This window comes from Pinus tabuliformis, chromosome 9, assembly GCF_031772625.1.
Source record: "Pinus tabuliformis cultivar Carrire ecotype Pingquan chromosome 9, CPIR1, whole genome shotgun sequence".
NCBI classification, from domain to species: domain Eukaryota; kingdom Viridiplantae; phylum Streptophyta; class Pinopsida; order Pinales; family Pinaceae; genus Pinus; species Pinus tabuliformis.
In genome coordinates, this window is record NC_142307.1 from 629,408,868 (window position 1) to 629,422,614 (window position 13,747).

A 13,747-nucleotide genomic window follows, 5' to 3' on the forward strand; every position below is an offset into this window, starting at 1 on the left:
ATTAGGGTTACAATAATAAAAGACTACGGTTATAAAAACAAAAGATTATGGCTAAAAAAAAAAGTTTCAATGCTAATTGAAACTTATTCATGTAGTTGAATAATTAACTTAAGCTTACAAATATTAAAGCCTTAACATTAAACCCCAATACTAATTGTAATCCTAATAATTACATATATAATTATTATAATTATACAATAATTAATATTAATATGAGATCCCTACCATACACCTAATAATTATTATTGTTGTTAATATATGTCTATTGACATACATCAACTACATTTACTAATGTAGTGTGCATGTGTTTGATATGCCCCTACAATATATATGAGCCATATTTATTAAAACGATTATACTAGTTAATAATTAATCTTATAAATTATTAGTTATAAGTAATTTGTTTTTTTTAATTTAAATAAATTTAAATTACATTCTTCACCTCAATAATATAGTAAAATAAATTGATTAATGTTTCATCACCAAACATAGTTCCAACGAATCAACATAATGAATAATATGCTAAAATAAATTTCTGAGTCAACTGATATGAAACAGTTGCAAAAGCGTTATTAAATTTTTTCACTACAACTAAACAGTCATATATAAAAACATTCAAAATCCAATATATTTAATTTAATTATTTGAATATAAAATAAAATAGAAGTATTTTCAACAATCCTGAAGTCTTGTTCTCTAGCATATGTTACTTATGCATACATTGCTATTTAGAAACACCAAGATATGATGGAAATATCTTGGAGGATATGAAATGATTCATTTTCTGACGCTACATTCATGATATATAAAAACAAAATAGGGAGCACCCACATTGTTTGGATAGATAACTGACCAAACAAAGAAATGAACTCTTACCTGAGTTGGATGCATGTGAATTGGAATATCACTATCAATTAGTGAGTTAATTAAATCTAATTACAGAGAATATCTCAACCTACCTGAGTGTTACATCAATCTATTTACACACCAAAATTTAACAGATTGCTTAGACACATATACATCAATCTTTAAACATCAATGATGGTGTGATGTAGCGAACACTGGTTGTCATAACAATCGTAATCGATTTTCTCCAAATTACTAACTATTCACGCTCAGTATTGATGCTTGCCTTCAAGAAATGTTAGAACTTAAAATAATTTAGAGTAATAAAGGAGCTATAAATGTAATTACACTGTAAGGCGTTTCCCTCTGAAATGAACTCTCCAATCTACTGTCGTTTCAAAATATGTGCTATTCGATTTGGTTGTTAGACGATCGGGTAATCATTAATCGTTGATTTGAATTGCGCAATGCCAGGGGGACGATGGACCTAGTGGTCCAATAAGGGAGCGTCATTTCAAGATACTGATAAATTTTAGGTCAATTCCTATCTGGGAGGGAGGATGATGCTCCGCATGAAGCCCTGCAAGTTCTTGATATTGTTCTATGTGAGCCACCAACTGAAAGGTACATTCCTGTTGGCAGATCATTTTATTCTGGCGACCTGGGGGCAAAGCAGTCCCTTGGAGAGGGATTGGAAAGTTGGCGTGGGTTTTACCAAAGTTTAAGGCCAACCCAAATGGATTATCACTCAATATTGATATATCTTCAACTGCATTCATTGAATCATTACCTATGGTTGATCTTGTTTCGCAACTGTTGGATAAGGATGTGAGAGCAATACCGTCTCCATGCTGTACAAAGAGATTGGTCAACACAGGCTTCTTTAGTTATCTGGATGTATGTTTCAATTGCCTCGTAAGGAACGAAGGAACCGTCTCTGAGTGTTGGGGTTGCTTCTCGAAGTAGTGAGGGGATGAACCATGCTTTCCTTCGGTCTGTGCCTCAGTCAACAATACTTTGTAAGTGATTTTGAAACTTTTGTAACGACATCTTACAATATTCCTGTAGCTAAAATTCATTTGATTGAGCTGAAAATTGCGCATGACTTAGCATCATCCCAATGCATAAAATTTAGTTGAGATCGAGAAAATAACCGGTGGCTTCGTAACGCAAATTGGCAGAGGAGGATTTGAGCGTCTAGGCCCTGCATGTCTCTATGCCATCTAAGTACTGTCAAAAACATTGAAACAAGGAGAGCAGGAACCCTCAACAGAGGCATATATTATTGCTTGAGAGGTATATATAATTGCTTGATTGATTAAGGTCTCATGTTTTCATATATAAAAAACAAAAAATTGTCATTAAAAATAAAATGTCAAAATTTTTTTTGTCATAAAAATTAAATGGTTTGATCTCTCTTTGGGCAGTTTTGGAGAAATGTGTGAAAACAAAACAGTGACACGTGGGAAAAACAAGGTATAATATAAGTTTCTTTGCGTTCGAAATTCCACCATAAATTCATGTGTCGTTTGTGGCATATTTTGGTGAAGGAGAATTATAAATATTAATTTACCATTATATGTCCATGGTAAACTTCCCTGTAATGCTCTATTATGTCCAACCTTGTGTTTGATAGGAAAAAACAATTTATAAATCACTATATGTCCACTCGTTTTAACTAACAATCTTGTTATTGAATAGGACCAAATGTTTTAGAGAAGTGACCGACTCAAAAACAAGACTCGACATTCCACTGAATGCAAGCCATGAATTAGAGTATCTATAATATCTGGGAGAGAACTGGTGGATACAAATGTCTCTGAGCTGAGGAAAATAGTCATATCCTCTCGTATGTAAGCTTTGTTCATGTAAATATATGCATATTTGTGGGTATGAAGATATTGGAGAACTAGAAATGTAATGGTGTTGTGGATTTCGAATTTTATCTCTTGGGGAGATAAATGATTTTGTTAGTAAATATTGAAATCTTTTGGGATGAATAAGTGGTAAAATAGGTCAATATGAGCAGAGTGTGGAAACTGGCGGAGTTGGCCATGCTGGGAATAAAAATCCAACACAATGAAAGACAGGCAACGAATGAAGTTATAAGTGAATTGAAAAACAACAACAAAATGAAATACAAACATCGAATGAAGTTGTAAGTGAATTGAAGAAAAGACATTTGATTTATTAGGGAAACTGATTTACTGGATCACAAATCTGTCCATGATCAAATCTTTTATGTGGCTCTAGCATCATACTAGACTAACAACTCATCTCCAAAGTATCTATATTCTCAAACTTATATCACCTACTTACATAGGTTGGGTTTCTATGGTCATAAAATATTCACTCTTTATCCTGAGAATATAAGATTTGTGAGAATCTCGCAACAACCTTTAACTAACATAGTTTAAGGTTAGTTAAAATGCTATGGTATAATACAGTTCAAGTGCTATGGTATTATGGATTATCCATTTTTGTTGTTATTAATTAATAAACGAATCTTAAATTTAATTTTAATGATCGTGTGATTTTCACGAAGAAATTAGATTGTCTCTTTTAATTACGTCGTAAGGCGTTTCCCTCTGAAATGAACTCTCCAAACTGCTGTCGTGTCAAAATATGTGCCATTTGATTTGGTTGTTAGACGATTGGGTAATCATTAACCATTGATTTGAATTGCACAATGCCAGGTGCGACACTCCATACGAACCGTCAACTGTCTTTCAACAAGATATGTTCTGGTGAGCACAGACGAGAAGGTGAGGCGCCTGGGGAGGCGAGACATCATGGTGGTGTGGAGGGGGGCTGTGATGCAGCTCGAGTGGATGGAGGATTTTTAGGATATTCTCCATCCCCTGGGAGAGGTAGGCAGCCTGCACGAGAATTCATCAGTGAAGGTGGAGCGAGGGTTTCTGAGCATATATACCTCAAAGGACCACAACACGGGATACAACAAGCTCAGCGCATCTGAGTAGGCAATGAAGGAGCTCGGCGACATGGTGGATGTGTATACATAGAAAGGAGAAGACGTGAGTATCACCATGACCGGTCACAGCCTCGGCAGTGCCCTCGCTCTGCTTAGCGCTTACGAGGTCGCAACGAAGGGCCTCAATTCACTAAAAGTCGATCCCGACAGGAATGTCCCTGTGACTGTGTTCTCTTTCGGAGCTCCGAGAGTGGGCAACTGGGCTTTCAAAGACAGATTGGAGGCTATGGGGGTTAAGGTTCTGCGCGTGGTGAGCGAACAAGACATGGTTCCCAAGATGCCCGGGATCATCTTCAACGAAGGGATGGATAAATTCAAGCGACTGATGAAACCGTTGCTTGACCGTTTCCCCTGGACATACGCTCACGTTGGAGTGGAAATCAAGTTGGATCATGGACGTTCGCCTTCTCTGAAACCAAATCTTGACCCTGCAGATTATCACAACCTGGAGGGATATCTTCATTTTTTGGATGGGTACGAGAGCTGGTGCGCCCCATTCCGATCAGGGGATGCCAAACGAGACATGGCGTTGGTGAACAAGGCTTCCGACATGCTGAGGCCGGAGTTAATGGTGGTGGGGAACTGGTATCAATTGGAGAACAAGGGCCTCATCCGCAACTTGTATGGAAGATGGGTGCAGCCTGAACGAGAAGCCGAGGATATCCCATCTCCTAACCACGTACTAGTGCAAGAGTCTCTGGGTTTCGAGGTTCCAATATAGTGAATGTGTACAGATCAATGTGTGAAAGTAATGCATTTTCGCTATTTTTTATATATAAAAAGAGTATCTTAGTTTTTAGGAATGCATTTTTCGAGACTCTTACTAGCAAGGCATGTTGGAACTAAAAAGCAAAACAAATTCCACTCATTTACAGTCTGTCAATATGATCTTTCAAAAGAAAATATAGCTGTTAGAGACATGAACAGTGCTACTAAAGAGCATATTAACTCTCAAATATTCAAAGAAAAATTTAGAAAATATGGAAGCTGCAGCATATTAACTTTCGAATATTCAAAATCTAAGTTCTGAAAAATTTAGAAAATATGAAAGCTGCCGGAGTAGACCCTGCTGTCTTGTATATATGAAGCTTAGGAGATGACTCCAGGTGTTCCAATCACACCTTTTTTGGAAAGCATATCTGTAATATGGTTTTGCAATGTGTGTAAAGCATATCTGTAATATGGTTTTCGTTTCAGGAAAATGTGTGCAAATGAGATGTGCTGAAAGGTAAATTTTATGGATTTAATACATTTCATCTCGTATGACATCACTGGAGGTTGAAAGCAATTGAGCCTTTTTATGCCATCAATGCAACATTTTAAATCCCCAAATACCTGAATATCTTTGATGTTGAGCCACTGAAAGAAACATAAAAAACCCCAAATGCAATAATTTCTGCCCAGTTATTAGTACCCTACCACCTTAAAAACATGTTTATGTTGTATATATGGCAGTAGTACCAGCTGAGATATGTCAAATAATAATATGGTATAAAAACTCTTATAAAGGTTCATAGTTGTGTGTATGAAAGATATATAATTTATCAGTTCTGTTGAACATATAAAAGCTAGTCACAAAGTTTATAATATAGAGAAAATAAGATTGTCCTCACGATAATCCACAATTAAAGAAAAAGCATGTAAATTTCTTTGAAGAAAAACTGACTTTATTACATTCTTTGAAGAAAAACTGATTTTATTACATTGTTCCGAGAATTGTTTAGTTTTTAGGAATACATTTTTCGAGACTCTGACTAGCAAGGCATGTTGGAACTAAAAAGCGAAACAAATTCCAATCATTTACAGTCTGTCAATATGATCTTTCAAAAGAAAATATAGCTGTTACAGACATGAACAGTGCTACTAAAGAGCATATTAACTCTCAAATATTCAAAGAAAAATTTAGAAAATATGAAAGCTGCAGCATATTAACTTTCGAATATTCAAAATCTAAGTTCTGAAAATTTTAGAAAATATGAAAGTTGCGGGAGTAGACCCTGCTGTCTTGTATATATGAAGCTTAGGAGATGACTCCAGGTGTTCCAATCACACCTTTTTTGGAAATCATATCTGTAATATGGTTTTGCAATGTGTGTAAAGCATATCTGTAATATGGTTTTTGTTTCAGGAAAATGTGTGCAAATGAGATGTGCTGAAAGGTAAATTTTATGGATTTAATACATTTCATCCCGTATGACATCACTGGAGGCCGAAAGCAATTGAGCCTTTTTATCCCATCAATGCAACTTTTTAAATCCCAAATACCTAAATATCTTTGATGTTGAGCCACTGAAACAAGTATAAAAAACCCCAGATGCAATAATTTCTGCCCTGTTATTAGTACCCTACCACCTTAAAAACGTGTTTATGTTGTATATATGGCCATAGTACCAGCTGAGATATGTCAAAATAATAATATGGTATAAAAGCTCTTATAAAGGTTCATAGTTGTGTGTATGAAAGATATATAATTTATTAGTTCCGTTGAACATATAAAAACCAGTTACAAAGTTTATAATATAGAGAAAATAAGATTGTCCTCCTGATAATCCGCAATCAAAGAAAAAGCATGTAAATTTCTTTGAAGAAAAACTGACTTTATTACATTCTTTGAAGAAAAACTGATTTTATTACATTGTTCCGAGAATTGTTGATCCTTTTGTTTAAATAGCCTTGTTGTGCCTTTGTCCATTTGAATTGGATGCAGAGGAATTGTTTGGATGGCCAAAAGTGGTCGGAATCTGGGCAAAATAATTTCAAAAAATCTTGTAGATGCAGTGTTTGAATTTTATTTTTGATAGTAGAAATAGATTCAACACCATAAGTAGAAATAGATTCAACACCATCAAAAACATATAGGACACTTAAAATTTTGAGATTTAACAACTATAACTTGGATTTACAAAAATCTTTACCACATATTTCCTAAATATAACCTAAATTTCCATAACAATCCAGACAATTCCTCATCTAGTTAAACTATGGCATTTAGATTTGTTCTTACACAATTCATGGATCCTTTGATTCTATGCATGTGATGAAAACTGATAGGAGAGGCATGAGATTTGAAATCATATTTTGATATATTGTTAAAAAGGTGTAGTTTCTTATTTCGAATGTTCCATTAGTCAATCTATAATAAGTTTGGAATTTCTAGGTGGTATTTTTTTCCTTTGCCATTAAGATATTTAGAGAAAATAATTGTGGATAATTGTTTCACACTGTGTCTATATTTACACAGAATAAAAATTGGAGTATGAATTGTTTATAAAAATTCAGCCTCCCATCCATCCTTTTGATGTGTCTCGTCACGCGGCTCTATTTTCAGTTTTACTTTACATATTTATTGCCTAGCATATTTATTTCTTTACATATTTATGTCGTAAGGCGTTTCCCTCTGAAATGAACTCTCCATACTGTTTTCGTGTCAAAATATGTGCCATTCCATTTGGTTGTTAGAAGAACGGGTAATCATTAACCGTTGATTTGAATTGAGCAATGCCAGGCGCGACGGTCCATACGAACCATCAATCGTCTTTCACATGCTGCAGGCAATGATTGCAAAACTCGCTGTATTCTGTGCCTGCCATGAGCAAAAGAGAGGCTCAGACTCTTCAAAGCGGACCTCCGCCAAGAGGGAAGCTTCCATGCTGTCGTTGAGGGTTGTGAGTACATTTTTCATTTGGCAACTACAATGGATTTCGCCATTGAAGCACAGGTATTTTTTAACAACCACCTGAATACACAACTTCCGGAAACAACGAATTTATTACTGGATTTTGACCCCTTTTTTGGATATAAATTTTCCCTTTTAATGTACTTTTTCTTCAGACACAGACGAATGTTATCGAAGCTGAGGTGAATGGTACTCTTGATATTTTGAGGACTTGCAGTTAGGAAAAGTCTGTGAGGCGTGTAATTTACACATCATCCATAACTGCAGCCTCGCCACTTAATGATGATGGTGAATTCAGGGACTGACTCGATGAATCTTGCTGGACCCCAATCGATATCATGAGACGTGAAAAGCCTATTTTCTGGGTAAGTTCGTTGTTACTACTCACTTCAAAGATTTGTATTAAAAGATCCATAAGTTTATTTTAACTTCAAATATAATCAATCTAGATTTATTAGGGTTAGGGTCCAGAAGATCAAATTTATGAGTTGTAAAGTTGCATGCTCATAATAGATTTAGAATTAGATAAATCTAATCAATCTGGATTTATTAGGGTTAGGGTGCAGAGGATCAAATTTATGAGTTGTAAAATTGTATGCTCATAATAGATTTAGAATTAGATAAATGTAGACCGGTTTTAAAAAGTGATGAAATCCCAAATAATTTTCATATTCCACTGTAAAATGAGCTTCTTAACACAATCATTATTTTGACTCGACTGTAAAATGAGCTTCTCAACCATTATTTTGAAATTACTTTGAAATGCAAATCTCTTGATATTTAGAAAAATGTAATTTACATTTTTATGTTGTCAAAACAATAAGGAGTAACGAATCACTTGATTTTAAGATGTATTATGTAGAAAAAACATTAGCAGAGCAAGCCGATCTTCAATATGGGTCAGAGGATCATGGTATTGAAGTAGTGATGATAGCTCCAGCTATAGTTGCAAGACCTTTCTTACACCCACACTTTCAGCCAGCATTGAACAAGCGTTGCCGTTCGTCACACGTATGGTATGCGTTCATTAGATATTTGATCTTATTTTTGTAAATTTTCATGGCTTGGTGTTTCTCTTATGGGTTGTTTTATTTCTTTGAGTTTAGGTTGATTATGGATTCTCTGTATCTCATGGGTATAAGCATAGTTTTGTTTCATATCAATAAGATACATGAAATCTGAAATCAATATAAAAATGTTCATTTCATTTAATCTTATATTAAAGACGCATCTCTGTATCAATTTTGAAAATTTTGATTCTCAATATCCAATGGGTAAGACCATAATTTTGAGATCTGCCATTAACAGAAAAATGCCCATTTTTCCTGTTCTTATATTAATGTTCACATCTCTCAGGCAACGTTGAACATTTTGAATGGTTAAGGGAGCTTCATGATATCATGGGTTCCATTTTATTAGTCCACACTGAGGATGCTTGTAATGCTCACATATTCTTGATGGGCCACCCTTCTGCGAGAGGTCGATATATATGTTCAACAGTCCAAAGGTGAGAAATATCTTCAGAGATGACTTATTGCTTTGACTCACTCTTTCCAATAATCCATCTTTCACAATCTTAGAAATGAACTGTGTATGCAAATAGCCACGCTTACAAAGATAGAAATAGATAGAAATGAGGGTGATGAATATGCAATATACAACCAATTAATAGGATTCTCATTGCTATCATTGTTACAGTCACGCATAAGTCAATGTCATGCAATCAACGTTACTCTTACAACATCAAAAAATCGTTAAGGATTTGCCAGACAAGGTTTCTGTCCTGTGTCAAGGTCTTTAGTTATTAGTGCTATTGGTGAAGCTTCAGACCTAGGATCACAACTTGAAGAAAAGAAACTGGTAGAGCCTCCTAATCTGAAGATAAATATCACAGATACCCAAAGAAAAGCTCGGTCTTCTCAAGTAATGGTGCTTCTGAGTTTGCTATTGAGGCATGACAACACAAAATTGTACATTGCTTCCTTTCTATTTTCTAAGGGGCAATGTACACTCTGAGTAGCCACTTGTGATATTAAAACAGTGAGCTCTGAGGTCAATATAATGCTCATACTTATTGAGAAACAAGGGCTAGAGATATTCAATAGAAAAAGATGGAGATGGGAGTTTCAATGGACAATCTGCTTCAAACAATTTCAGCTCACGGAATTAGGAATCGAATTCAATTATTATGCCTCTATATAATTCATTCTCTGATGAAGAATTCGTGGTAGAAGGACCTTGAAAAAAACCTCATTCCCCAGATTTTGGCAAAGATGATTAGATTTCAGAAATGACAAATCAAACATCCATAACCATCAGCGTTGTTAGATTTATCACCAGCAAAATCTAACACTGAAAATTCAAATTCACCAAAGAGTATTTCAGAGGAAAATCATCGTGATAATTGAGTAATATGGAGAACAAATACAGATCCTTGCTACCAATGTTTTTCCAGGGAAAATAATCTTGCAAATTGAAACCCAACGACACCCTCAGCAAACATATCAGTCTTCAACAGTCCAAAGGTGAGAAATCTCTTCAAAGATGACTTATTGCTTTGGATCACTGTTTCCAATAATCCATCTTTTACAATCTTAGCAATGAACTGTGTATATAACTAAAATCATACGTTATAATGTAAAATAGAGGTCATTTTGTGACAAACCAGTCGATCTGATAGTTCCAATAGCGATGAAAAAGTTGCAATCAATTTCCATAATATCATATTGAAAGTTATACTAAACGCTTCATAACAATGAATTGCTGATCTAATGGATCAAATAGTGAAAATTGAAATAAATCTGATGGTTGTTGTTCCATATTGGAATAGAAGATGTGAGCACATTAACCCAAATCTCTTGATCTAATAATCCAATGGTGAAAGTTGAAGAAATATCCAAATTCCATAAGACATCAGAAATTAAGTAAAGTATAAAAGCAAGTTACACTTTCACTGGATCTGACAACTCTCATGACCCATGATTGAAGGTCTATATTCATACCATATCGTAACATACATAGAACTTAAAGTCAGCTTACACTTTTGATATATTGAAGGGTCAGAGTGAGTTGAGATTGACGATGAATATTCATATTAGGTTGTAACTTGCAGAGTTTTTAACCATATAGTACATTCCAGTGAATCTAACAATGAATATCAATAATGGTGATTGAATTTTTAAATGGGTGGAGTTAATAGAATTATAACAAGTGGGTTCCACCCAATATTCCCACTATCTGTTATTAGGTCATTTTAAAGGTGGCAATTAATAGAATTTGTACTTACATTTACATTAATGGTTTAAAGTACATCATTTTAATTGTGGTAATTAGTAGAATTTATTATTAATGGTTTAAAGTACATGTTATCACTGGGAATTTTACCGCGCTGTGTAAAGCTAAATCCAAAGGTAACATTGAATTAGTTTTTTGATTAGAAGTGGACCTTTTAAGCTTAGAGAGAGTTATCTCTCATAACTCAGTCACCCTGTGTCACCTCAGTAACTCGTTATTTAATCAGTATAATGGCTAGATATTATGTACGATAAGATTTAAAATGTTGTAAGACAAAGTGAAATATCCATTGGGCATGGAGTTATGATAATTAGCAAGAAATATGATGGATCCATTTAAAATGTTGTAGGACAAAGTGAAATATCCATTAGACATGGAGTCATGATAATTAGCTTGAAATCTGATGGATCCTCCATTACCTGGGTATGGATATTAGGGACATTAAGGGTTAAAATGTTGTAGGACAGATTGAAATATCCATTGAGGATGGAGTCATGATAATTAGCAAGAAATCTGATAGATCCTCCATTACCTGGCTATAGATATTAAAAGCAGGATAGATGAAACTTTCTTAGATTATCGATGTAGTTGAAAGTTGAATGGGGATGATAGTCCACTATAGTAGAGAATCCAACGAGGATGAATTCTAAAGTAGCTTTAGAAGGAAATGAAAGTATTTGATTGTAATAAAATAAAGCATCAATGAGAAATTCTAAAATATTTGCTTTCCAAAAATGAAAGTATTTGATTGTAAGAAAATAAGACATCAATGATAAATTTCAAAATATTTACTTTCAATAAAAGATTGAAGATTACATATAAAATAAAATCACCTAGAAAGAAAAAAATTTAACATAAAGAAATAGATAGGAAAGTAGCATCTCAAGAATCTTTGGACCATAAAATCAAGAATTTTTGGCCCAATCAGATTCAGTTTATCTCAAATTTACACAATAATTTTTTCTCTCTGAAACCGAACCCTTTGTCCTTTTTTGCATCTGTTTTATAGAGATAGTACATATGTTTTTTCATCTGTTTTATAGAGATATTACATATGTTTTTTCATCTATTTTATAGAGATATTATGTACGTTTGAGATCCAAAATTTGTGGAAAAATATTAACTACAAAATATTCAACACAAAATTATACATTGCTTCCTTTCTATTTTCTGAGGGGTAATGTGCACTCTGAGTAGCCACTTGTGATATTAAAATGGTGAGCTCTGAGGTCAATATAATGCTCAGACTTATTGAGAAAAAAGAGCTAGAGATATTCAATAGAAAAAGATGGAGATGGGAGTTTCAATGGACAATTTGCTTCAAACAACTTCAACTCATGGAATCAGGAATCGATTTCAATTATTATGCCTCTATATAATTCATTCTCTAATGAAGGATTCGTGGTAAAAGGACCTTGGAAAAAACCTCGTTCCTCATATTTTGGCAAAGATGATTAGATTTTAGAAATGAAAAATCAAACACCTGTAACCATTAGTGTTGTTAGATTTATCACCAGCATAATCTAACACTGAAAATTCAAATTCACCAAAGAGTATTTCAGAGGAAAATCATTGTGATAATTGAGTAATATGGAGAACAACTACAGATCCGTGCTACCAGCATTTTTCCAAGGGAAATAACCTTGCAAATTGAAACCCAACGACACCCTCTATGAAGAAACCAAAAACACTAGAAACCCTTGTCTTCTCATCAGATCTACCAAAATATTCGTATAATCGTAAGTAATTTCAATACTCTTCCACAAGAATCCTCAGCAAACATATCAGTCTTCAACAGTCCAAAGGTGAGAAATGTCTTCAAAGATGACTTATTGCTTTGGCTCACTCTTTCCAATAATCCATCTTTCACAATCTTAGAAATGAACTGTGTATGCAAATAGCCACGCTTGCAAAGATAGAATTAGGTAGAAATGAGGGTGATGAATATGCAATATACAACCAATCAATAGGATGCTCATTGCTATCATTGTTACAGTCACGCATAAGTCAATGTCATGCAATCAGTGTTACTCTTACAGCATCAACAAATCGTCAAGGATTTGTCACACAAGGTTTCTGTCCTGTGTCAAGGTCTTTAGCTATTAGTGCTATTGGTGAAGCTTCGGACCTAGGATCACAACTTGAAGAGAAGAAACAGGTAGAGCCTCCTAATCTAAAGATAAATATCACAGATACCCAAAGAAAAGCTTGGTCTTCTCAAGTAATGGTGCTTCTGAGTTTTCTACTGAGGCATGACAACACAAAATTATACATTGCTTCCTTTCTATTTTCTGAGGGGAAATGTACACTATGAGTAGCCACTTGTGGGATTAAAACAGTGAGCTCTGAGGTCAACATAATGCTCAGACTTATTGAGAAACAAGAGCTGGAGATATTCAATAAAAAAAGATGGAGATGGGAGTTTCAATGGACAATCTGCTTCAAACAATTTGAGCTCACGGAATCAAGAATCGATTTCAATTATTATGCCTCTATATAATTCATTCTCTGATGAAGGATTCGTGGTAGAAGGACCTTGAAAAAAACTCGTTCCTCATATTTTGGCAAAGATGATTAGATTTCAGAAATAACAAATCAAACATCCATAACCATCAGTGTTGTTAGATTTATCACCAGCAAAATCTAACACTGAAAATTCAAATTCACCAAAGAGTATTTCAGACGAAAATCATCGTGATGATTGAGTAATATGGAGAACAACTACAGATCCATGCTACGAGCATTTTTCCAGGGAAAATAATCGTGCAAATTGAAACCCAACGACACCCTTTATGAAGAAACCAAAAATACTAGAAACCCTTGTCTTCTCGTCAGATCTACCAAAAGATTCATATAATCGTAAGTAATTTCAATACTCTTCCACAAGAACCCTCAGCAAACATATCAGTCTTCCACAGTCCAAAGGTGAGAAATCTCTT

General features: G+C 34.4%; 1 pseudogene; it reads left to right on the forward strand.

Annotated features, from left to right (window-relative positions):
• The first annotated feature begins 3,893 nt into the window (after positions 1-3,893).
• LOC149150196 (phospholipase A1-Igamma1, chloroplastic pseudogene) lies at positions 3,894-4,559 on the forward strand (annotated as a pseudogene).
• The last annotated feature ends 9,188 nt before the right edge of the window (positions 4,560-13,747 follow it).